This window comes from Schistocerca serialis, chromosome 3 (assembly GCF_023864345.2).
Source record: "Schistocerca serialis cubense isolate TAMUIC-IGC-003099 chromosome 3, iqSchSeri2.2, whole genome shotgun sequence".
NCBI lineage: Eukaryota > Metazoa > Arthropoda > Insecta > Orthoptera > Acrididae > Schistocerca > Schistocerca serialis.
In genome coordinates, this window is record NC_064640.1 from 346,273,798 (window position 1) to 346,297,141 (window position 23,344).

At 44.9% G+C, this 23,344-nt stretch overlaps 1 protein-coding gene and 1 non-coding gene across 6 annotated transcripts in view; both read right to left on the minus strand.

Moving 5' to 3' along the window:
- Nucleotides 1–23,344, minus strand: part of LOC126470158 (protein O-linked-mannose beta-1,2-N-acetylglucosaminyltransferase 1-like) — a 2,280,325-nt gene that overhangs the window by 471,041 nt on the left and 1,785,940 nt on the right. The window lies entirely within an intron of this gene.
- Nucleotides 19,616–19,690, minus strand: Trnat-ugu (transfer RNA threonine (anticodon UGU)). The gene has a single exon. It is a non-coding gene; the product is annotated as a tRNA-Thr (tRNA).

Consider the following 23,344-nt stretch of genomic DNA (forward strand, 5'->3'; position numbering starts at 1 on the left):
TGAATAGGAATAAACAAATCTATAGGTATAATATACGCATTTTGTGCCATTTATGGGAATGGGGTGGGCAACAAAAATTATAAGCGTAAAAAAAAGAATCCTTGATTCATCTGTGGATTTCTTAGGCACTTGACAGGTTCCACATCATAACGGATGCCGTGAAATTGATCAGTGGAACACGTAACTAACTAACTAAGGTGGCTTCCGGACTATAGATGTAGATTTAGGTAGTAGAATTCTTTCGTTTGCAAGGGACAGGTATTGATAATGTATTTTACGTATCGAATCTACTGTTTCTATCTCTGTCAGATCGGAGAAGCATAAGTGGCGCGGGAACACCCCATCATCCGAGCTAGATCAGCGTCATCTAACGATATAGGTAGTATTAGTTAGGTGTGGTTTTGGAGCTGCCGATTTTGCGCGCGGGGAGGATTCAGTAACAGGGAGTCGCTCGAGGCAGGTCGCTGGTCAACGACATGCGCGGAAATGTGAAAATAATTGTGGATTAACGTTAGTTGGATATTGGCTGAGAGAACATTCAATACATTACGGCCACCGTGTCGAATAGGAAAGCAATGGCAGGATCAAGTGGAAATGCGAAAGCGTGTGAGCGGTACTGTAGTGTGAACGAACTCTAGACATCATAGCGAAATTAAAGCATAATAAATTCAGTGTTCATTAAAACAGTTTTTAATTCCCAGATATCTTTTTCAGCATTCTGTTTAAAAAAAGTATGCGTTCGATAGGGCTAGTATCACTTAGGCACACGGTTAGCATTGGGAAAATCTGCATACCAATGCTGTAGTAAAATTTAAAGTCCGTTACCAAACAAATATAATAGTAAACTATTCAAAACAAACTATTAATACCAAAATACTAGTTGGGCAGCTGACACACTTCTTCTGTGTCGTATTTTTTTTATCAATTTCCTTGTATCATCCTATTAACAGAAATTTGTTCAATTAAATGTTAGAGGAATACACTTCGTATTCCATTATCAGATGATACTCTTACAGAAGGACGGCTGGTACACCTCCTTAGACGCCGGTGTTTCCCTGGGTTGGGTTTTTTGGGGGGAAGAGACCAAACTGCGAGGTCATCGGTCTCATCGGATTAAGGAAGGACGGCGAAGGAAGCCGGCCATGCCCTTTCAAAGGAACCATCCCGGCATTTGCCTGGAGCGATTTAGGAAAATCACGGAAAACCTAAATCAGGATGGCCGGACGCGGGATTGAACCGTCGTCCTCCCGAATGCAAGTCCAGTGTGCTAACCACTGCGCCACCTCGCTCGGTGTTTCCCTCATTTTACTCTCCCGATCATTACGCGGGATGTGTATTGGAGGAAGTAGTGTTTATCTTGACTCGTTTAGGAACGTGCGTTCTCAAAATTTTGTGATTAAGGCTCTCTACGTTGCACACCTATCTCATTGTAGCATCTCCCGCTGCAATTTGTTTAGCATTTCTGTGACAAAATCATGTTGAATAATGAAGATGCGCACAGGTCTCGTTGGTATGTTCTCTATATTTTTCGTTTATCCAAACTGTTAAGGGTCTCTGTCCATCGAAAAGAAAAGAGTTAGTCCCATGAGGGTGTTGAAAGCGACGTCCTCCTTTAGAATTCTTCCAGTTGAGCAGATCCTAGCATCTGGCATACCTGCAGCTAGATTTACGACGTCGTTCCATCTTGAATTGCTTCGAGCTGAAACTACTAGATACTTGACATTTGTGACTGATTAAAATTATTGATCGCCGAGAATGTAGGGAAATGCAGGGACTCCTTTTGATCTACAGACTGAGTTTGTGCAATGGGGATAAACTGCAGGAGTCCCTGAGAGGATTAGGAGCAAAGTAAGGTGATGAGGACATATGGCCGTAAGTGCGTTCCAAGGGAGATACAAAGTCTTGAAGGTGGAGATAAAAAATCTTTGTCATCGTAGGTTTCAATTATTGAAAGCAAACATGCGAATACAACAAGCAGGTGGGAATGCTCTGTCTGCACTAGTGTTTCAGCTCCACACTGAAGAGGACAGAAAGCTCGAGCATCATAACTTACTGGCCACATTACTCTTCGTACATCAAAGGCATACCTTGCAGCAGGGAAGGCAGTTTCACCTGCAGGAAGCGCAGATTTGTCTCATCTGCGAGGTGTTGTGGAAAGATGACTGGTACCAAGAGGCGGTCGCCAATAATTCCATACCTCCCTGGGGACTGAACCGGCGCTGATGGATCGCTGCCACCATACTGTGGGGATTCTCCACAGCCCACAGATGCCTGCTGTGAAGGTTGACGACACTGCCCCTCATAATCACAGCCTCATCTGTGAATAGTATGGATGACAGAAATCCTAGCAGCGTGGTGACCTGTGCGATGAAGCAGCTACCTAACCGTCACTGGAAAGGCAAGCCCATAGGTAATAAGTACTTCATTTGTTGTGATATGGATAGTGATAGTTATAGAGAATGTTTCACAAGGTCATCTGGGTTACCCCATGATGGCAGGTCACCTGCCTGATGCTGACGCTGGGGTCACAGTCAAAGATCTTTTATCTCCACCTTCAAGTGGGTGACTTACCTTGGAACTTATTTCCGGCCATACGTACATATGAGCTATTTTTTATCCTTATCCTCTCAGGAATCATTTGACGCAGTTTGTACCCATTCAGAAAAATCACCCTGTATATATACATGTTGTATTACATTTAATTGTGTTAAGGGTTGACTGCGAATCTTTGGACAAGACATTGATCATCTTCGAGTTTCAACGCCTTTTGTAACAAATTTCTATCACCTCCCAGTACAAAACTACGTAGTACGTGGAGAGCTTCATAAACTATAAAACCTGTCTGCTAGGTCATCTATATTTACAACAAATAGCAGTGGTAATATCACACTACTTTATGAGAGGCCGAAGTTTTCTGTCACTTCTGACGATAACCCCCTTATGTTGGTTGATTTGGGCGAGGGGACCAAACAGCGAGGTCATCAGTCCCGTAGGGTTACGTAAGGAAGTCGGCCGTGCCCTTTCAAAGGAACTATCCCGGCATTTGCCTGAAGCGATTTAGGGAAATCACAGAAAACCTAAATCAGGATGTCCGGACGCGGGTGTGAAGCGTCGTCCTCCCGAATGTGAGTCCATTCTGCTAACCAGTGCGCCAAAGAAATCTTCAATGCAACAGAATATCTTCGGATACTCCGTATGAACGTATTATTTTTTCCTAGGTGACGATACGAAAGCGAAGGCTTTGTGGAAGTCATGAAACAAGACGCCCACCTGAACTCCTCTTACGGCTCTTATGAACCGACACAGCAAACTGGGTGCCAGGAAATTCCTATACATGTGTCTTCATACTCGATCTTAAAGTGTGTCCCATAATTCTCCAAAATATTACCGTCAGTTGCATAGGTCCCACAGCTTCCCAAAGACCCTTCTCGTAGACTTGTGACGTTTTCCAGTCACATAGCACTCTTAGTTGTTCCTTCGATGTGTGACATAACTGTTATTAGAAGATGGTAAGTACTTCCACATATTCGATATAGAATGCAACGGGCATCCCATCAGGCCCAATAGCCTTTCGTCTGTCGTACAACTTGGCGATTTTTCTGTTATTTTCTCATCTGTGTGACGGTCCAACGCAGGAAGTGTTTTGTGTACCACACTTTCGCAAGACAGGCTTCAGTATTTTAGCGAAAATTTTACCATATTTCGCTTCGGTGGCATCCTGAGCAATTGGACAAATGACGTTGTTTCAATGATTGGTTTTACGTAAATTAAAAGCTTTTTACGGTTTTTCGACAGTTCATCATATTCTTTTCATTTCATTGTCATTATGCTTATTTCAACCTCTTTCAGTTTTTGTTTATAATAAACTCATCAGGTTTTGTTTGAATGTGCCGTCCACACGTCTCTGTTAATGCCCAGTCTATTTTACATAGACAAGTAACAGCATATCAAAGAATAACAATACATAAATAAATAATTACTGAAATAAAACACGAAAAATTTCATGTTGACGAGAAACGTCTTGTGGAATTAGTGACCATACACAAAAATGGCCTGCGACTATCACTACATTCGCAAGAGGCAAATCAGCTACGTCTAAAAACTGCGGTTGCCATCTGACTACCTGGATCGGACAGAAATCTATGCAGTACTTTTGTGGAGGCGATAGGAGCACCACGATGCCACATAGTATATATAGAGTTGACTAAGCTTAATGTAAGTGAGAGCTTCCAATGACGTAAAGCGCCTCTGTGGAAGTTGTTTTAATAGGCTTGTTCACATATGGGTCGACTGTCTATAGGCAGTCATTCCCGAAGACCACTGACTATCCAATAACACTGAAACTCACGTACACACTATCTGATTAAATGTATACGGACACCTATTACTGAACATTAATAAAGGGTGTGTCCACGGTTCACCTTTATGACGTCTTGAGTTCTGCTGAGGACACTTTCAGTGAGGAGTCAGAATGTCTGTGAAGGAATGACTGCCCATTCTTCCTCAAGAGCGGGAACTGGAGGGCAGACGCTGGACACTGGAATCTGGATTGAAGTCAAGGTACTAAGTCACTCCAAAGGTGTTCCACTGGGCCCAGATCGGGATTCTGGGCAGGCCAGTCCATTCAGGAATGTTACTGTCTACAAACGATTGGCTCACACATGCTGCTTTGTGACAGATTGCATTGTCATCCTGATGTAATCACTCATCGTCTCCAAACCGTTCCTCTGCTGCACTCAGTACACAATGGTGAAAAGATTATCATATCACCGCCGGCCGCTGTGGCCGAGCGGGTCTAGGCGCTTCAGTCCGGAACCGCGCTGCTGCTACGATTGCAGGTTCGAATCCTGCCTCGGACATGGATGTGTGTGATGTCCTTAGGTCAGTTAGGTTTAGGTAGTTCGAAGTCTAGGGGACTGATGACCTCAGATGTTAAGTCCCATGGTGCTCAGAGCCATTTGAACCATTTTTGATTATTATATCCTTCCTTATTTATTGTTCTCTTCAGCGCAAGAAAGGGACGACGCACTATGACGAAAAAGAGCCCCATAGCGTAACACCACTTCGTCCGTACTTCAGTGTTGGCACTATACATAATGCCCTGTTACCTTTTCCTGGCATTCGCGAGACCCAAGCCTTTTCATCGGATTGGCACAGATAGTAGCCTGATTCATCGCTCCAAATCACTCGTCTCCAGCCATCCATTGTCGAGTGGCGTTTCTCTTTACTCCACCTCAGCGTCGTTTACCGAAATGTGTGGCTTATGAGGACCTGCTCGACCACTGTACTCCATTCTTTCTGACTCCCTGAACGTTTTCATTGTGCTAGCTGGAGTGCCGATGGCGCTTTGGAATTCACGAGTGGTTCCTTCCGCTGAGTTCATACAACCACCCTCCGCTACGATCCACGGTACCTGTTCGTCAGTACATGACGTCTGGCTGGTATTGTACTAGCTGTAGTTGTTCCTTCACGTTTCCACGTAACTGTCGCAACACTAAAAGTCGACTTAAGCAGCTAGAGAAGGGCTAAAACAACCCTGGTACTCACGTTACAGCATCCATTTCCAAGGACGACACGTCGGGTATTTCCCTTGACAGATACCTGTGAAGGAAACTAAAAGACATAACGAGGTAAGTAGTATATATTTCTGTATCTGTGTAAACTTTACCGGCGTATTAGCACATCAGATTCTTGTCGGGTTTCCAGCCGGATCAAACTGTCATCTGAGCACGATATTTCAGCGGTTCACCTGGCCGCTATCATCAGGTGAGAAAAGATACGCTGCTCTCGCCGATAACTGATTCCACTCGCAAATGACTGCACCTTTACATGCATCAGAAGTGCAACAGCACATGCGCTAGATACAGTGCGCACGCGCTCAATCATTCCTGCTGCCCTCTGGCGCAAAATGAGTTGCAGTGCCTCCGGTGGTGAATACTGATGAAAGCGATGCATCGTTATAAATGATTATTCATAGCCGGCCGATTCAGATGCCGTTGCTTCTCCATGTCTGATAAAAGAGGATTCAGCGTTTTACTTAGCGGGTATCCATATCACGATTAATGATATTATCTGCTAGTCTGTTTTCGACAGATTCTTTTAAAACACAATACCGAGAAGCATTTGCAACTACTTGCGTCTCATTGTATAGCATCCTGTGTCCCTCTGTAAGGCAATGCTCAGCCACCGCAGATTTATCTGGTTGTAATAATCGCGTATGGCGTTGATATTCAATACAGCTGTCGTTGACGGTACGGATGCTGGGAATATGTCCGCCAAGATGCGTAGACTTTTGAAGAAATATGAGATCAGATGTGTTTTTCGTCCGCCAGATAGGATTCGAGAACTTCTTGGCTCTGTCAAAGATGATTTATGTTTGAGTAAGTCTGGCGTTTACCAAATACCGTGTGAGTGCGGGAAAATTTAAATTGGCCAAACTCTTTGTACCGTCAACGACAGGTGTACTGAACATCGTCGCCATTCGCGATTATTACAACCAGATAAATATGGCGTGGCTGAGCATTGCCTTACAGAGGTTCAAAATAGCTCTGAGCAATATGGGACTTAACATCTGAGGTTATCAGTACCCTAGAACTTAGAACTACTTAAACCTAATTAACCTAAGGACATCACACACATCCATGCCCGAGGCAGGATTCGAACCTGCGACCGTAGCGCTCGCGCGGTTCCAGACTGAAGCGCCTAGAACGGCTCGGCCACACCGACCGGCTAAAACGTGGAATCCGGTTTTATCAGACATGAAGAAACAACGGCATCTGAATCTGCGGGCTATGAATAATCATTTGTAACGATGTATCGTTTTTATCAGTATTCACCACCGGAGGCGCTGCAACTCATTTTGCGCCAGAGGGCAGCAGGAATGACTGAGCGCGTGCGCACTGTATCTAGCGCATGTGCTGTTGCACTTCTGATGCATGTAAAGGTGCAGTCATTTGCGAGTGGAATCAGTTATCGGCGAGAGCAGCGTATCTTTTCTCACCTGATGATAGCGGCCAGGTGAACCGCTGAAATATCGTGCTCAGATGACAGTTTGATCCGGCTGGAAACCCTACAAGAATTTTAAGTATCTGTTTCTTCTTAAAGTAGGCCATGTGTGAAATTAGAGTCGAATTATATGGGAATTTAATTGAAAAGTTTACATTTCAACACGTTTGTACTAACTACGACAAGATTTCATACTGAAGTCAGTGTCGGAACGTAACCACACATTCGCAGTTATCTGACAAACACCTCGTTTACGGACCGATATTTGCTGGAACGTTTTTGCTTCTATCATACACTAACGAAAAAAATAGCGACACCAAAAAATAATCAACGTAGGGTAATAAACTTTCGGCAGTATATCTGTCTAGGTAACATATTTAAGTGATTGTCATTGCAAGACTACAGGTTACTGTAAGCGCGAGATAAGCCATTGCAAATCTGAAAAGTTGGTACATTAATAACCCGTGTAACGGATGTTGAATGCAAACATGCAGACGTGCATCCATTCTGTTGTGCAGGTGCCGGATGTCAGTTTGTGGGCTGGACTTCCATGCCTGTTGCACTTGGTCGGTAAATACAAGGGCGGTTAATGCTGTTTGTGGATGACGCAGGAGTTATCGTCCGATGATGTCCCATATGTGCTCGATTGGAGACAGGTCTGGCGATCGAGCAGGCCAAGGCAAACTGTCGACACTTTGTAGAGCATGCTGGGTTACAAAAGTGGTATCTGGGTGAGCGTCATCCAGTTGGAAAACACCTCCTGGAATGCTGTTAATGAATGGCAGCACAACAGATCGAATCACCGCATAGACGTACAATTTTACAGTCAGAGTGCGTGAGATAACCACGAGAGTACTTCTGCTGTCATTCGATATGGCACCCCCAGTTGTAGGTCCAGTGTGCCTAGCTCGCAGATAGGCTGGATGCAGGTCCTCAACTGGCATTCTTCTAACCAGCACACGGTCATCACTGGCTCCGAGGCAGAACCAGTTTTCATCAGGAAACACAGCAGGCTTTCACCCAACCCTCTACTCTGCTCTCGCTTGACACAACTGAACTCGCAAATGGTGATCGTTTGGAGTCAGTAGATTGCACACTACATGGTGACTGTCTCGGAGCTGTCCTAGAAGTAATCGATTTATAACAGTTCGTTGTGTCATTGTGGTGCCAACTGCTGCTGCAGATACAATACGATGCGCCAGAGACACACGACGAACATGATGGTGTTCCCTCTTTGTGGTGCCACGTGGCAGTCTTCTTGCGACTGTAGCAGTCATGTACAGTGGCTACATTCCTGACAAGTCTTTCTCCAATATCGCATAAGGAACATCCAGCTCCCCGTAGCCCTATTACATAACCTCGTTAAAACTCACTGAGGAGTTCATATGGCGTGTTTGTGGCCTTAAAGGCAATCTCGAGTAACATCAACTCACCAAGGCCAATCTCAAAGATAACTAACGCTCACGACCGTTACAGCGTGTATTGACAGCAAACCTGATTTGCAGCGTCGTAGTGGTGCTACTAGCGCCACTTTTATGTGACTGTCGCGAGTTTTGATCACACATCATCTTTCAGATGTAGAAACACGCCTACCAATTTGAGTTAATGACGCGCAACTCCTTCTATGTGTTGCGATTTTGTACGTCAGTGTGTTATAGTTTCGTTCGCCGATATAGCTGAGTGGTCACCGCAGTTAATTGCCATGTGGAGGACCCGGGATCGATTCCCGGTACTGCCAGGAGATTTTCTTGGTGGAAGGACTGCAATGGGGTGGACACAGCCTGGTGACGCCAACTGAGGAGCTGATTCAACGATTCCAGGTCACGAAAGCAGACAATGACCGGAACAGCGATGTGTTGACCCCACGCCTCTTCACACCGCGTCCTACGACGGCATTGGCAGAGGATGTAATGGTGGTCGGTAGGTACCGATTGGCCCAACAGGGCTCGTGGTCGAAGTTGTAGTATCGTAGATTTTCAAGCGTGTCAGTTTCCTCTATTAATTGTGATACACCCTGTATATTAGTTGGTGTTAAAAATTATCCACATTGTTGCTTTCAAAAATTTATACGATTCCTTTTAAAAACAGGACGTGCAAAGACCGCGTTCGGGTTTCTGGCCCGTGACCTGCACCTGTCGAAAAATGGTCAACATGGCCTCCCGAGAAGCTTCCTCGGCGCATACAGTAGAGATATCGATGTTTCAAAAAATGCGGACACGAGGAGTAGGTAGGTGGGCCGCGGGAGGCGGCAGCAGCGCAATTACCACATGCAAATACTCTCACTGCTCAGCGCCGCTCCTCGCCTTATCATCTGACTCCTGTAACGCAATTTTGGCGCAGTGAAAAACCGGTGCGCGTCCGCGAGTAATTACCATAGCTTTGAATTGCCGATGACCCGCTTATTAGCAGCTGCTTGTGGCCTGGGCTCCGTGAGAACGATCTGCTCCCAGAGCAGCCTGCTACCTGAGAGGAGAGGCAGAGTCGACACCGCTTAAAGCCCCGCAGGGCACCGTAGTCGTTACGCGAGCAGCACTCACCTGGACTTCTGAGACAGATGGGAGTGTTGTTTTGCTAATGCTAGATTTAACGTCTAGACTACACTGAAGTAATTAGAGACGGGTGAGCACCTCTCATGGAGAAGAATGAATGAAGGGCTGGAAACTGAGTATAGCCTTGTGTAAGGACAAATTTTCACATTGTCTAAAATATTTGAAGGGAAGTGTAGACAATATAACTCAGAGAAGGAATTGAGCTTGAACAAGCTATGAGCACGATGACGTAAAGGAAACAGGTTGGCAAGATTATCCCTTTAACTGACAAAATGGCCTATCCATCTCCGGGAATAGTAATAAAAAAACTGCTCAATTTGTCATGTATTTCTAAGTCCACCATGACTTATGGGGTGATAAATATTCGTACCAATGAATCAGGAGAAGAAAAGTCTGCTGAAAAAGTTTTAAAAGATCTGCAGGACATTAGCATTGTCAATTTCTGTTAGTAAACATATGCCCCAAGGGGGGAAACATTTCCCAAAGGATTAGGGTTCACAACCAACTTTAGACCAGGCATAGAAATCTAGATTTGCAGCTACTTCTGTATCAGAGTCAGTTTCACGACATTCATGCGTTGTTTCTTCAAGTGCAGGTTAACAGGCTACCCCACCAGGTGCACCTGCTACTACACGTGTCACTTTCTGGTCCGCTTGACACTGTATGACCCAGACCACTATCAGTTACTGTAGCAGTGTTTGAAGACGTTGGAGATAGTAGCTACATCATCTGCGTCAGAGTCTCCTGCATACTCTTAATCTTCTGTAACCTCTTCCTACCGTTTTATTACATGATTAGCTAGAATTTCATCAGCCATGGAACTATACCTTCTCCATGTAGTCATTCTTATAGATCTAAAAGAAATATTCACGAATGTCGGTATAATTCCTCTAACTATAAAAACCAGGCAAAAATGATCACATAATGTTACATTCACGTATATGCATAAACTACGGCGTTGCCGCAGTGGTAACGCCGGTTCCCTTCAGATCACCGAAGTTCAGTGCACTCAACCCCTGTGAGGCCAATTGAGGAGCTAGTTGTTAGAGAAGTAGCGGCACCCGTCACGAAAAATGCCAACGGCCGAGAGAAGGCTGACCACATGTTCCACAATATCCGCAGCTGGAGACTCTTGAGAGCCAAGGATGGCACGGCGGCTAGTCGTTACCGTTGGTCCTTCAAGGTCTTTTCGGAAAGTCTTTGTTTGTGAGTAAACTCCTTTCGTCATGTTGCACATTTGCGGTACCCAGCCTGTCAGCGGAAATAATATATGCTACGTCAGCGGCTAACCTCTGCGAATTAATTTGTCAAACAATATTGTCTGGAATCTTCATTCCTCATTAGAATCAGCAGCTCAAAGCATATAATCGGAAAACTGGATGTAACTGGGAACTGAATTCCCTCCACGACAATCTATTGTTGTAAGTTTATACGAAAGCATGGTGTCTGTTCTTCATATAATTGATTCGCTTCCATCGACATCGAGTCCACCTTCTTTAGTGCGAATGTGTAATTAAGACTGACCTTCTGCGGGAATCTCGAAGTAGCCAGCATGGAGGATATGGACAACGACTCCGGACGGGTGGGTCGGCCGAGACGTGCCAAGGTAGTCTGCGCAGTTGCAATAAACACTGTGTTCGGGTGGCGCAGTGGACAACGCAGCTGCCTAGTAAGCAGGCGATCCTGGGTTTGAATCCCCGTTCGGCACACATTTTCACTCGTCGCCGCTGACACTCCGCCTAAAGTCTCGATGCAGCTGACACAATAGCCCCTTCCCTTTCCTTTTCTTTCTTCTCTCCACCTTTGCACCAAGGTCCATAAACAAAAACATGGTAAGGTAATGATGCCCAAGCTATGTTTTAAAAGAAGCTCTGTAATCCTGGGATTGAACAGGAAAGAGATCAAACTCATCACTGGACTGATGACCGGGCATGGGAATTTCAAAAAACACCTACACACAATGGGTATAACGGAAGAGGACTCTAAATGTAGGATCTGTGATGAGGGTGAAGAAATGCATCACACCTAATCTTCGAATGCGTGGCATTGGAGAGTAAAAGAAACAGAATCTTCGGGACAACTAGACCTGAAGAAATTGTGTTTAGCAAAAAACTGGTAGAGGGATTCCTTGCACTATTTAAGGGCACTGGTTGGCTTTACTAGATATACAGGGAGCGATACCGCACAATAAACCTAGTTTCGGTGCGGGCAGTGGCGGGTCAGGCCTAAGCTGTTTTAGCTTCCCTGTTAAAATCAATCAAAACAATCTCTCCACCTTCAATTTACATATTTGCTTACATGTACGGCACGGAAGAAAACCAATCGTAAATTTGTTTACGCTCGTCTCCCGTAGTGATTTTATATTGCACAATTTAGGAATGCTAGTATGAATTAAATTTACTGTCATTTATATCAGAAGACTGTCAGAAGAGCACATTCACAGTCAACAAACGCTAGCTGAACACAAAACTGGTTTTGATGTGCCTTACCATCGGTAATTATTCATACCATTACTCACTTGTTTGCAGATATCTCAAGCCTACAAACATAGAAATATTCAAATGGTATTCATACCTATCAGAGAAACTACTGTGCATATATTAATATCAATGAAACAGATCGTTTGTAATAAATAATGTAATAAACAGCATTTAAGACTAGTGGTGTGTGTGTGTGTGTGTGTGTGTGTGTGTGTGTGTGTGTGTGTGTGTATGTATGTATTTAGCAGTGTCACTTATATCTCGCAGAATACCGCACCACGAATTAATTATTACTATCTTGTCTAACAGTGGAAGGGGTAAGTCCGTGGCTGTACCGTAAATAGACGAAATTACATGTATTTTGAATATTGTTTGCTACTGAAACACTGTCAGCCCCCGGTAGCTGAGTGGTCAGCGCGACAGAATGTCAATCGCAAGGGCTCGGGTTCGATTGCCGGCTGGGTCGGAGATTTTCTCCGCTCGGGGACTGGGTGTTGTGTTGTCCTAATCATTCTCATTTCATCCCCATCGACGCCCAAGTCGCCGAAGTGGCGTCAACTCGGAAGACTTGCACCCGGTGAGAGGCCCTAATCACACGAAATTGTTGTGTTGTTACTGAAACGCTTGTATGAATTACTAAGAAGCAATATAGCGGCGTTCGTTTCATTGTCAGACAGAAGATCTCACTGTTCCATTCCCTATTAGAAATAATGCTCCTCTTCATTTCAAAAGTGAGGTTGTGTCGTGTGGTATCACTTGTTCATTGTGAATGATTGCCAAAATGCCTCAACTATCTCTCCGTCTCCGTGTATGAGTGGTCAACGCGTCTTATTACCGTGCGAAGGGGCAGGTTCAAAGATAGGAGGTACTGCGAGGGATTTTTCCTTGGTGCGAGGACTAGAAAGGGGTTCATTCAGCCTCGCGATGCCAATTAAAGAGCTACTTGAATGAAAGGTAGCGGCGCTAAGGTCTGGAAAGGCTACACCGCCCGGGAGAGCGGTGTGCTGACTCCACGGCCGTCCATACCGCATACGAATGACACCACGTGGAGGAGGATGACACGGTCGCCGGTCGGCATCGAGCGATTCTCTGGCCTGATCGCGGAGTCAAGTTTTGTTATCTTTGTCTGAGAGAGATTTTGGTGGACTCATAAAAAAGCAAAGGAAACAGCTTACAGCCGAGGGTGTAAAAATACAGGTTATTCCACGTATACACGCATATAATATTTAACAAACTGTTGGATAAGAAGTCATTAGATACGAATTGGACAGGTATGGCGTAAAAAATCGCCCGTGGCATTCCTTTTCAGAGGAACTATCCCGGCAAAGGATTTAAGCGCTTTACAGAAATAGCGATAAACGTAAATCTGGATCATTGGTCCCGGCTCCGAAACCTGCCGCTAATGAATGTGAGTGCCAGAGCCTTACGAACAGAGCAACCTCGCTCGGTTAGCAGAACACTGAGGAAACGCAGACGGCTGTAAACAAATAGGCAAACACACTGCTGCATGATACACACCCTCAGTTATTTTAACCATTCAAATACTGAAACAAGTAGTACTTTTTAAAAGGAAACGATGTACTCTTATTGAAGGCATTCCATTGCTCCTGAAAAATACAGCACAGTGTTACAAGGCTTGAGTGTGCTTACAGTAAAACACTTTGCAGAAATAACTCTGAGATTTGCTCCAAGCTACTCATTTTCACCTGTCTGTTGACAAGTTAATGACGGGTTATGGGCTGTAACTTTGCTTTTCACACAGGTTTCTGTTCCTCGTTTCCCAGCTATTTTTTATAAACGTTTGACTTAACATTCGCCCGCATCTCGTGGTCTCGTGCGGTAGCGTTCTCGCTTCCCACGCCCGGGTTCCCGGGTTCGATTCCCGGCGGGGTCAGGGATTTTCTCTGCCTCGTGATGGCTGGGTGTTGTGTGCTGTCCTTAGGTTAGTTAGGTTTAAGTAGTTCTAAGTTCTAGGGGACTGATGACCATAGATGTTAAGTCCCATAGTGCTCAGAGCCATTTGAACCATTTGAACTTAACATTCACAAGTGTTATATTTTTGCACTTCCCTTTCCAAAAGGAATCGAACGCCGTCAAAAATAGCATATAATTAGCATATCGGTATATATAAAATATCCAAGTATTATCCACGCAAGACCGCTACGGTTGCAGGTTCGAATCCTGCCTCGGCCCATGGATGTTTGTGATGTCCTTAGGTTAGTTAGGTTTAACTAGTTCTAAGTCCTAGGGGACTAATGACCTCAGCAGTTGAGTCCCATAGTGCTCAGAGCCATTTGAACCATTTTATTATCCACGCAGCAACACCTTCCTGTACCATCGTTTGCCGAAATCATTGCTTCTGTATTTCGAACCATTTGTGAAATATTCAGGGCGTCCGTATTGCATGGGAGAGACTAAACGTGTGTTAAAAAGTTACTATTTTTCACGCAGCCGGCCGCGGTGGTCTAGCGGTTCTAGGCGCGCAGTCCGGAACCGCGCGACTGCTACGGTCGCAGGTTCGAATCCTGCCTCGGGCATGGATGTGTGTGATGTCCTTAGGTTAGTTAGGTTTAAGTAGTTCTAAGTTCTCGGGGACTGATGACCACAGATGTTAAGTCCCATAGTGCTCAGAGCCATTTGAACCAGCCATTTTTCACGCACGATTACATGCCTATTTGTCAATAAAATTGGTCTTCAAAATAAAAATACAAGTACTTCAGATGGAAAAAAAGTTGTTTCTCACGAGAGAACAAAATGATAGAAAACAAAAAGCTGATAGAAAAGCTAGCTGTCGCTGACCTTCCCGTTTTCCGCTGTTAACTTACCATTCATCCAGCGTCCTCGGCGATTCTTCCTGTCTAATCCCCAAACATTCGCGTTTCATCTAACGAGTTCCACTGTTTCACTCTTTGAAAGAGACTCTGACCCCCAAGGTTGGACATTCTGTCCTCGTAGTTCCTTGTGTGTCAGTCTATTGCCAGCTGGTAAGTAGAAGCTTTTGATATCGTTTTTTAACTGTAGCTCCGTATCTAGTTGAATCTTAAATGAATGTTTAGGATACAGCATGTACCGTTTTCCATCAGTATCTGTTTTACACGGGGGGCGTTTTGAAAAGTAATGCTTACGAATTTTTTATTCTATTCTCCATATCGGTTGAGGTATTACATGCCATGCAAATTGCTCGGCCGACTTTCCCGCTTCTCTGACGTAATGTGCTACCCTCTGCCACTAGAGGGCATGTAATTGTGTGACGTAACTATGTCGGTGCGTGAGAAACAGCGTGCTGTAATCGAGTTTCTATCCCACACAAAACGTGCCTCGAATGGAGATCCACAGAAGAACGAAAGTTGTGCACGCTGATGATTGTATCGGCATCAGTAATATGTGACGTTGTTGACGAAAGCAGGGTTTACCATATTCACCATGACGCAAGAAACGTTCAAGACCATGCCGTCAGCAGGCAAACTCATGCTCATAGTGTTCTGGGATGTTCAAGGTGTGAAGCATTTGGAATTCATACCTGAGGCAAAAAACTACGCAAGGTACTAGGATACGCTCAGAAAGCTGAAAGCATGAATTTGAGGAGATTGTCCAAGCATGGAGCACCATCTCCTTCAGCATGAAAATGCCAGACGACACACGAGTGCTGTGTCATCTGCCACAATCCGACACCTCGCGTTCACTGTTATCGATCAGCCTCCATAAAATCCCGACTTGCTCCCATCCGAATTTCATCTATTTCCAAAACTTAAAGAACACCGTGGAGGACTTCAATGTGCTGTTGATGAAGCGGTGTGAACAGAGGTGAGGTTGTGACTCCATCAACCAAGTCCAATCTTCTACGGTGACGATATCAACAATCTGGTCTCTCTTTGGGAGAAACGTGTTCGTCATCAGGGTGACTGTTGAGAAATACACTACTGCCCATTAAAATTACTACACCATGAAGAAATGCAGATGGTAAACGGGTATTCATTGGACAAATATATTATACTAGAACTGACATGTGATTACATTTTCACGCACTTTGGGTCCATAGATCCTGAGAAATCAGTAACCACATCAACCACCTCTGGCCGTAATAACGGCCTTGATACGCTTGGGCATTGAGTCAAACAGAGCTTGGATGGCATGTACAGGTACAGCTGTCCATGCAGCTTCAACACTATACCACAGTTCATCAAGAGTAGTGACTGGAGTATTGTGGCGAGCCAGTTGTTCGGCCAGCATTGACCAGACGTTTTCAGTTGGTGAGAGATCTGGAGAATGTGCTGACCAGGGCAGCAGTCGAACATTTTCTGCATCCAGAAAGGCCCGTACAGGACCTGCAACATGCGGTCGTGCATTATCCTGCTGAAATGTAGGGTTTCGCAGGGATCGAATGAAGGGTGGAGCCACGGGTCGTAACACATCTGAAATGTAACGTCCACTGTTCAAAGTACCTGAATGCGAACAAGAGGTGACCGAGACGTGTAACCAATGGCACCCTATACCATCATGCAGCGTGATACGCCAGTATGGTGATGACGAATACATGCTTCCGATGTGCGTTCACCGCGATGTCGCCAAACACGGATGCGACCATCATGATGCTGTAAACATAACCTGGATTCTTCCGAAAGAATGACGTTTTGCCATTCGTGCACCCAGGTTCGTCGTTGAGTACACCATCGCAGGCGCTCCTGCCTGTGATGCAGCGTCAAGGGTAACTGCATCCATAGTCCATGATGCTGCAAACGTCGTCAAAGTGTTCGTGCAGATGGTTGTCGTCTTGCAAACGTCCCCATCTGTTGACTCAGGTATCGAGACGTGGCTGCACGATCCGTTACAGGCATGCAGACAAGATGCCTGTCATCTCGACTGCTAGTGATACGAGGCCGTTGGGATCCAGCACGACGTTCCGTATTACCCTCCTGAACCCACCGATTCCATATTCTGCTATCAGTCATTGTATCTCGAGCAACGCGAGCAGCAATGTCGCGACACGATAAATCGCAGCCCGCCAGTGAAGCCGAGCGGTTCTAGGCGCTTCAGTCTGGAAATGCGCGACCGCTACGGTCGCAGGTTCGAATCCTGCCTCGGGCATGGATGTGTGTGACGTCCTTAGGTTAGTTAGGTTTAAGTAGTTCTAAGTTCTAGGGGACTGATGACCTGAGCAGTTAAGTCCCATAGTGTTCAGAGCCATTTGAACCATTTTTTTGATAAACCGCAATCGCGATAGGCTAAAATCCGACCTTTATCAAAGTCGGAAACATGATGGTACGCATTTCTCCTACTTACACGAGGCATCACAACACCGTTTCTCCAGGCAACGCCGGTCAACTGCTGTTTGTGTATGAGAAATCGGTTGGAAACTTTCCTCATGTCAGCACGTTGTAGGTGTCGCCAACGGCGCCAACCTTGTGTGAATGCTCTGAAAAGCTAATCATTTGCATATCACAGGATCTTCTTCCTGTCGGTTAAATTTCGCGTCTGTAGCACGTCATCTTCGTGGTGTAGCAATTTTAATTGCCAGTAGTGTAAATATGTAGACATGTAGAATATTGATAAAGTTTGTTTTATTTACTGAAAATTCGGAAGAATTACTTTTCAGCACGCCCTCGTATTATCTATGGAAATAAAATATTTATGCAGATGTGCTGTTTGAGACTTTCCCGACGTAGTAACTGCTTCACTGGTTCACGGGCATTACGTCGTATAATGTGAAAGCTGCACGGTGTTTTTACGAGGCGGCTGCTCATCATCTTTAGGTGCCTACTGACGTGTTGCTGCAGTGACTCGCTAATATATGCGCTGGCTCGCTAGAAAAGTGCAGGGGCTAACTACATGACGCTAATTTTTCGTACAGTGTGACTGCAGAATTAAATACTTTTCTTTAGGGAAAGTCAGATATGTTGGGAGTAATACGGCGATTCGTTGGAGTGATGAAAGACGTTCTATTTCCACTAAACCATCCAAGCGGAGCCGATAAATCTTGTATGAATCTGTGTGGAGCTCTGTCAACTTAAACCCAGAATCCGAGTCACAGGCCGACAGAAGCTGGCTTCTGCTATTCGAGATTGATCCTGCCCGCGCTGTAATCTAATGCCAGGCGACATCTTACTTCAATTCGATTTCATGTCGTGCATATCCAGAATTGGATCAGAAATTTTTCCTTCAGACGTAGCAAAAAATCAGATAACCAATTATTTTCCAGATATTTATCAAAGGAAGGAGAATTTCGATGTTTAAGCCAGTTTGTGGCGGCGCCTGGCAGAGACAGACGCCGCGGAGACGCGAACAGAGATTGAACTCGCTGAGCTGCGTGCCACCCGCGGAAAAAAGGAGGCAAGGCCGCGTAATTGCTCTCGTACTCTCAGCCAGCCGTGAATGAATGTCACTGTAAAATTTCTCGCAACAGGGCACAGCTGCTACAAGGACACGTGTCGAAATGAAAAATTCTGCGGAAAGTGTCGCGAAACACAGCACCGTCTTGAAATTCACCTACACGACGTTTCATCAGCAACCGTTAACATCTGGAGATATGAAATGGAAAATTCGGTAGCAAAGATTACAGGAACATGTGTACAATTTTCCATACGTATTGTATACTATGCATAAAGAAAGCTTAACAAAGTTAAAGGATGACATACTGGCGAAATAAAGAAAAAGCATGAAAGGAGTTTACTTTATTTAAATTCTTAAAGTTTTCTAGTCCCGACTACCATTTACTTTTCAGCTCATTTCGCACGAGGAAAGTAATCTACATAATATCTTCAGTTTTACTTTACTACGTTTTCCATTCTCACGCACCAAATCTAGTGTTGCAGAATTCGGGAAGCTCCATGGCATACGTGGCAGAGCCCTATGCCGATCTATTGTTCCGTGATTTAGTTTACGTATAACCTAATAACTGGAATTTGCAAAAAAATCCTTATAATGAAAGAATGATCCAAACTTTGGAGCCCACGAAACTTCTTCCAATATAGTCAGTATGCTGCCAGTCAGTACAGATTTCGTTGACAGTGGATATGCACCGTAGCTTAGAGTGCTAAAATCGTTAATCGACGCAAGTAGCCAACAACATTTCAGTCTACCAGCAGCATATTATTTATGAACATTTGTACTGGCCAGAAATGGAACTTCTACAGTTTTACTTTTGAAGTATTTGAATGATTCTAAGACAGTAGTTATACCGAGATGAAGAGGCTTGAATAGGATAGAGTAGCGTGGAGAGCTGCATCTACATCTGCATCTTCATCAGTACTCCGCATACCATCTGATGACGTGTGGCGATGGGTACTTACGGTACCACTAGTTGCTCCCCCCTATCCTGTTCCAAACGCGAATGGCGCGTTGGAAGAATGGTTGTCGGTAATCCTCTGTATTAGCTCTGCTTTCCTGAATTTTGTCATTGTGGCCTTTTCGCGAGATGCATGTGGGACTAAGTGATATGTACTTACAGGGATATGGTGTCTGTTCTGGATATGGTGTCTGTTCCACTGATGACCTGCAGCCGTCTAGAACGAAATTAGAATCATGTTATTACCTGCAGCTGCTAACGGGTGTTGATATATATCAACGGGGACAGGTGAAAATGTGTGCCCCGACCGGGACTCGAACCCGGGATCTCCTGCGTACATGGCAGACGCTCTATCCATCTGAGCCACCGAGGGCACAGAGGATCGCGCGACTGCGGGGACTATCTCGCGCACGCCTCCCGCGAACCCACATTCTCACCTTGTATGTCCACATACTACATTCGTAGTGTCCCACCCCAGCACACTCATTACTCGTGGAAGACATTCTTCAAAGTCCCGTGGAAGAGTTCGGGGAATATATGTGCATCCGCACAAAAGAAGGAGGTCGTGGCCGGTATCGCCAGAACTATATACTTATATGGATATGGTGTCTGTTCTTTCGGACATGTCCTATTTCCCGCCAAAATTTCCCGGGGGGTGAGTGACGTCAGAGGGAGTGAGGCAAACCCAGCCGCCATTTTGAATAAATTATTTGTTCCACAAACAGCTTTGTGCCACAACTACCACTGACATACTCATGGTTTATTAAGAATGAAATTTCCATCACTGTAATAGTAATAGTCTTGTCATCGGCTTATTCACCATTTTACAATTCAGACCATCCATTCAATTCAAAGAGCAGTATCACCAAATTCTAGAACTCCAATCTCTGGATTACATAGAGTCCCCATGGCGTCGTGATGCTGAATCAGTACTAGTTCAGCTTCAGTGTACGGCAGGGGATTATTGGCGGTGAAATCGTGTGACCGCTCGTCCTGCCACGAATTTTCATCAGGGAGGCCTATCTCCACTTCCTACAGAACACTCTGCCTCTTTTGCTGGAAGAAATACCGATGCACCTCGACATGGTCTTTTCCTATCGATGTATCGCATAAGAGGGTGTCCAGCTGCCAGGTTCTCTCGATCCTTCGACCTCGATCCTATGCACTTGTTGGACTGTGAGAGGTGACACGTACGTGCAGCCGGCCTGTGCCGTTCAGGGACTGGATCGACACATTCTTTCTCCTGTGATGCTCGTGTGCGTCGATACTTCACCGCTCTTGGAGACCACTTCGAACACGACCAGTGGCCGCATGACTGCGTGCCGTGCACAGTGCAAAGGAAGGTACTGTACTGGGTGCTGCGTGGGATAGTCTCCAGCATGGACACTATGCATTTCTTGACGTTCATTAGGTCTCATTTGTTACTATTTTTCTCGAGGATAACGTCCGCAGCTTTTAATTGCTCAAAATCAGCCTCCATATAGGAGAGAGAAACATTATGGTTTTCAAATGCCTTATTTGTAGTATCTTTCTATATTTGTGGATGTATGTGTTCACGTTTCCTTGCCTGCTAGTCCCTGTCCAGAATGAAATCTAGTGTCATAAACTGGAAAACAGTAAAGGCACAATTCTTCAAAATCTGTCTGTTAAATGTTACTCCGTAGCGTCATTGATTTGCTTAATTTTAGACAAGATGTAAGGGTATCTTCAGAATGACTTATGCGAATGAAAAAAGTACTGAGCAGACGCATACGCCAGCGTTAATTCGTACAATAAGGTTTTTTTTTTTTTTAGCATGGATGATATCCAGTGATTGACTAGCCACAGGAAACAGGAACACAGCATTATTTAAAACGCTGTTAATCGGAATCTTGATTTGGGCGGAAAAATTCGTGACGGCTGCTAATTGCAAAAGCGATCACCATTTAATAGCCAAGCGGAAAGTCGCAGTACGGCGCATTTTGCTGAAGAGGCCGTCAAGAGCGAGGAAGAGGATTACGGGAATTATCTGGGGCTCTCGCTGATAATCGGGGATTCTCCGGTGCACTTTTTTCTTGATATCTCGACGTCAATTTCCAATTCAACGAACTTCGGTCCTTTGAGTTCCTAAAAGAACGATGCCCATTAGAAAAGCGGACGGTCAAGAAATGAAAGACTGTAATTTAGATTTAAAAATTACGCTCATACTGTAATACGGCCTACTCGTAATTCATCTCTCTTTTTCCAGCAATACCCCTGGTTCTTGCTCCAACTGTGAAACTTTTCTTGTACACGGACATTCATGTGGCGAACTGCAGTTTCTTCGTGTGTGTGTGTGTGTGTGTGTGTGTGTGTGTGTGTGTGTGTGTGTGTGTGTGTGGGACAGAGAGAGAGGGAGAGAGAGAGAGAGAGAGAGAGAGAGAGAGAGAGAGGCTATGTGGAACAGATGCATGCACCGCTGGGCGATCATTACGCCAACAAAAGAAAAAAATAGTAGGATAGCCAATGACTATAGAGCACAATAAAATGACCACTTTAACAGTTGAGGAACACCACCAGAATCAAACAAAATTGGAAAATAGGCACCACACTCTACATGTCTCATGCAATAAATAAGTAAACACCTTCCTATGACACTGAGAGCTGCATTATTGCTAGTCTCTTAAAATGTAGCGCAACTATATTTGCATGGCACAACCATCGCAAACTGGAGGGTACAGCGTCCACTCCTCAAGAGTGAAACGTCAAGCATCTGAAGACAATGTGTTATATGCAGACTGGCCAAAAATATGTAATTCTGTTAGAGAGGCGAGGAGAAAGTACTAATTTTGCGACTAAAGCCCTATAAATTGCCTAATGCATTTTTATTTATCATAATTTGCGGCTATTGTCACCATCAGCTCAAAACTTAGAACTCGTAGAACAAAATTCAGTGTCATTGAGTGTCAGCTGCAACAGATTATATGCCTAGGCATTAACCGATCTAGACGTCTTTTTCGCAAAAGTTCAGTATGACTGCAGACTTATTTACGGATTATATTGTTCTTAATAATGAGAACAAAGTAAGCCAAGGCCAATTCAAAAAATGTCTCTAAGCACTATGGGACTTAACATCTGGGGCCATCAGTCCCCTGCCGGCCGGGGTGGCCAAGAGGTTATAGGCGCTACAGTCTGAAACCGCGCTACCGCTTCGGTCGCAGGTTCGAATCCTGCCTTGGCCATGGATGTGCGTGATGTCCTTAGGTTAGTTAGGTTTAAGTAGTTCTAAGTTCTAGGGGACTGATGACCTCAGATGTTAAGTCCCATAGTGCTCAGAGCCATTTCAACCATTTTGAACTGATGACCTCAGATGTTAAGTCCCATAGTGCTCAGAGCCATTTGAACTATCTCATCAGTCTCCTAGACTTAGAACTACTTAAACCTAACTAATCTAAGGACATCACACACATCCATGCCCGAGGGAGGAGTCGAATTTTCGACCGTAGCAACAGCGCGGTTCCGGACTGAAGCGCCTAGAACCGCTCGGCCACAGCGGCCGGCCAAGGCCAATTGGATGCAAGCAGACACCCCTCCCCCTCTCCACTCTTTCACTCCAAACTAGCTTCAAATGGCTCTAAGCACTATGGGGCTTAACATCTGAGGTCATCAGTCCACTAGACTTAGAACTACTTAAACCTAACTAACCTAAGGACATCACAAACATCCATGCCCGAGGCAGGATTCGAACCTGCGACTGTAGCAGCAGCGCGGTTCCGGACTGAAGCGCCTCGAACCGCTCGGCCACAGCGACTCCAAACTTGCTATGCAACATACACACAGGTATCATATTTAGTGTGCGTTTGAAGAATTTCAGAATATGTTATGGACTTTAAGAAATAGAAAACGTACTGAGAACCTGTTTATGCGAAATCTCAATACTATTTTACAGTTCGTCGCAGTTCCCTTTGCAACCGAAAACGTCTGATGGCTCTGTGTTGTAAAAACATCCAGTAGCGTTGTATCTTCAGTTCGCGATGTGTCTTTTTGTGTTACCCGCCAATGTCAAAAAC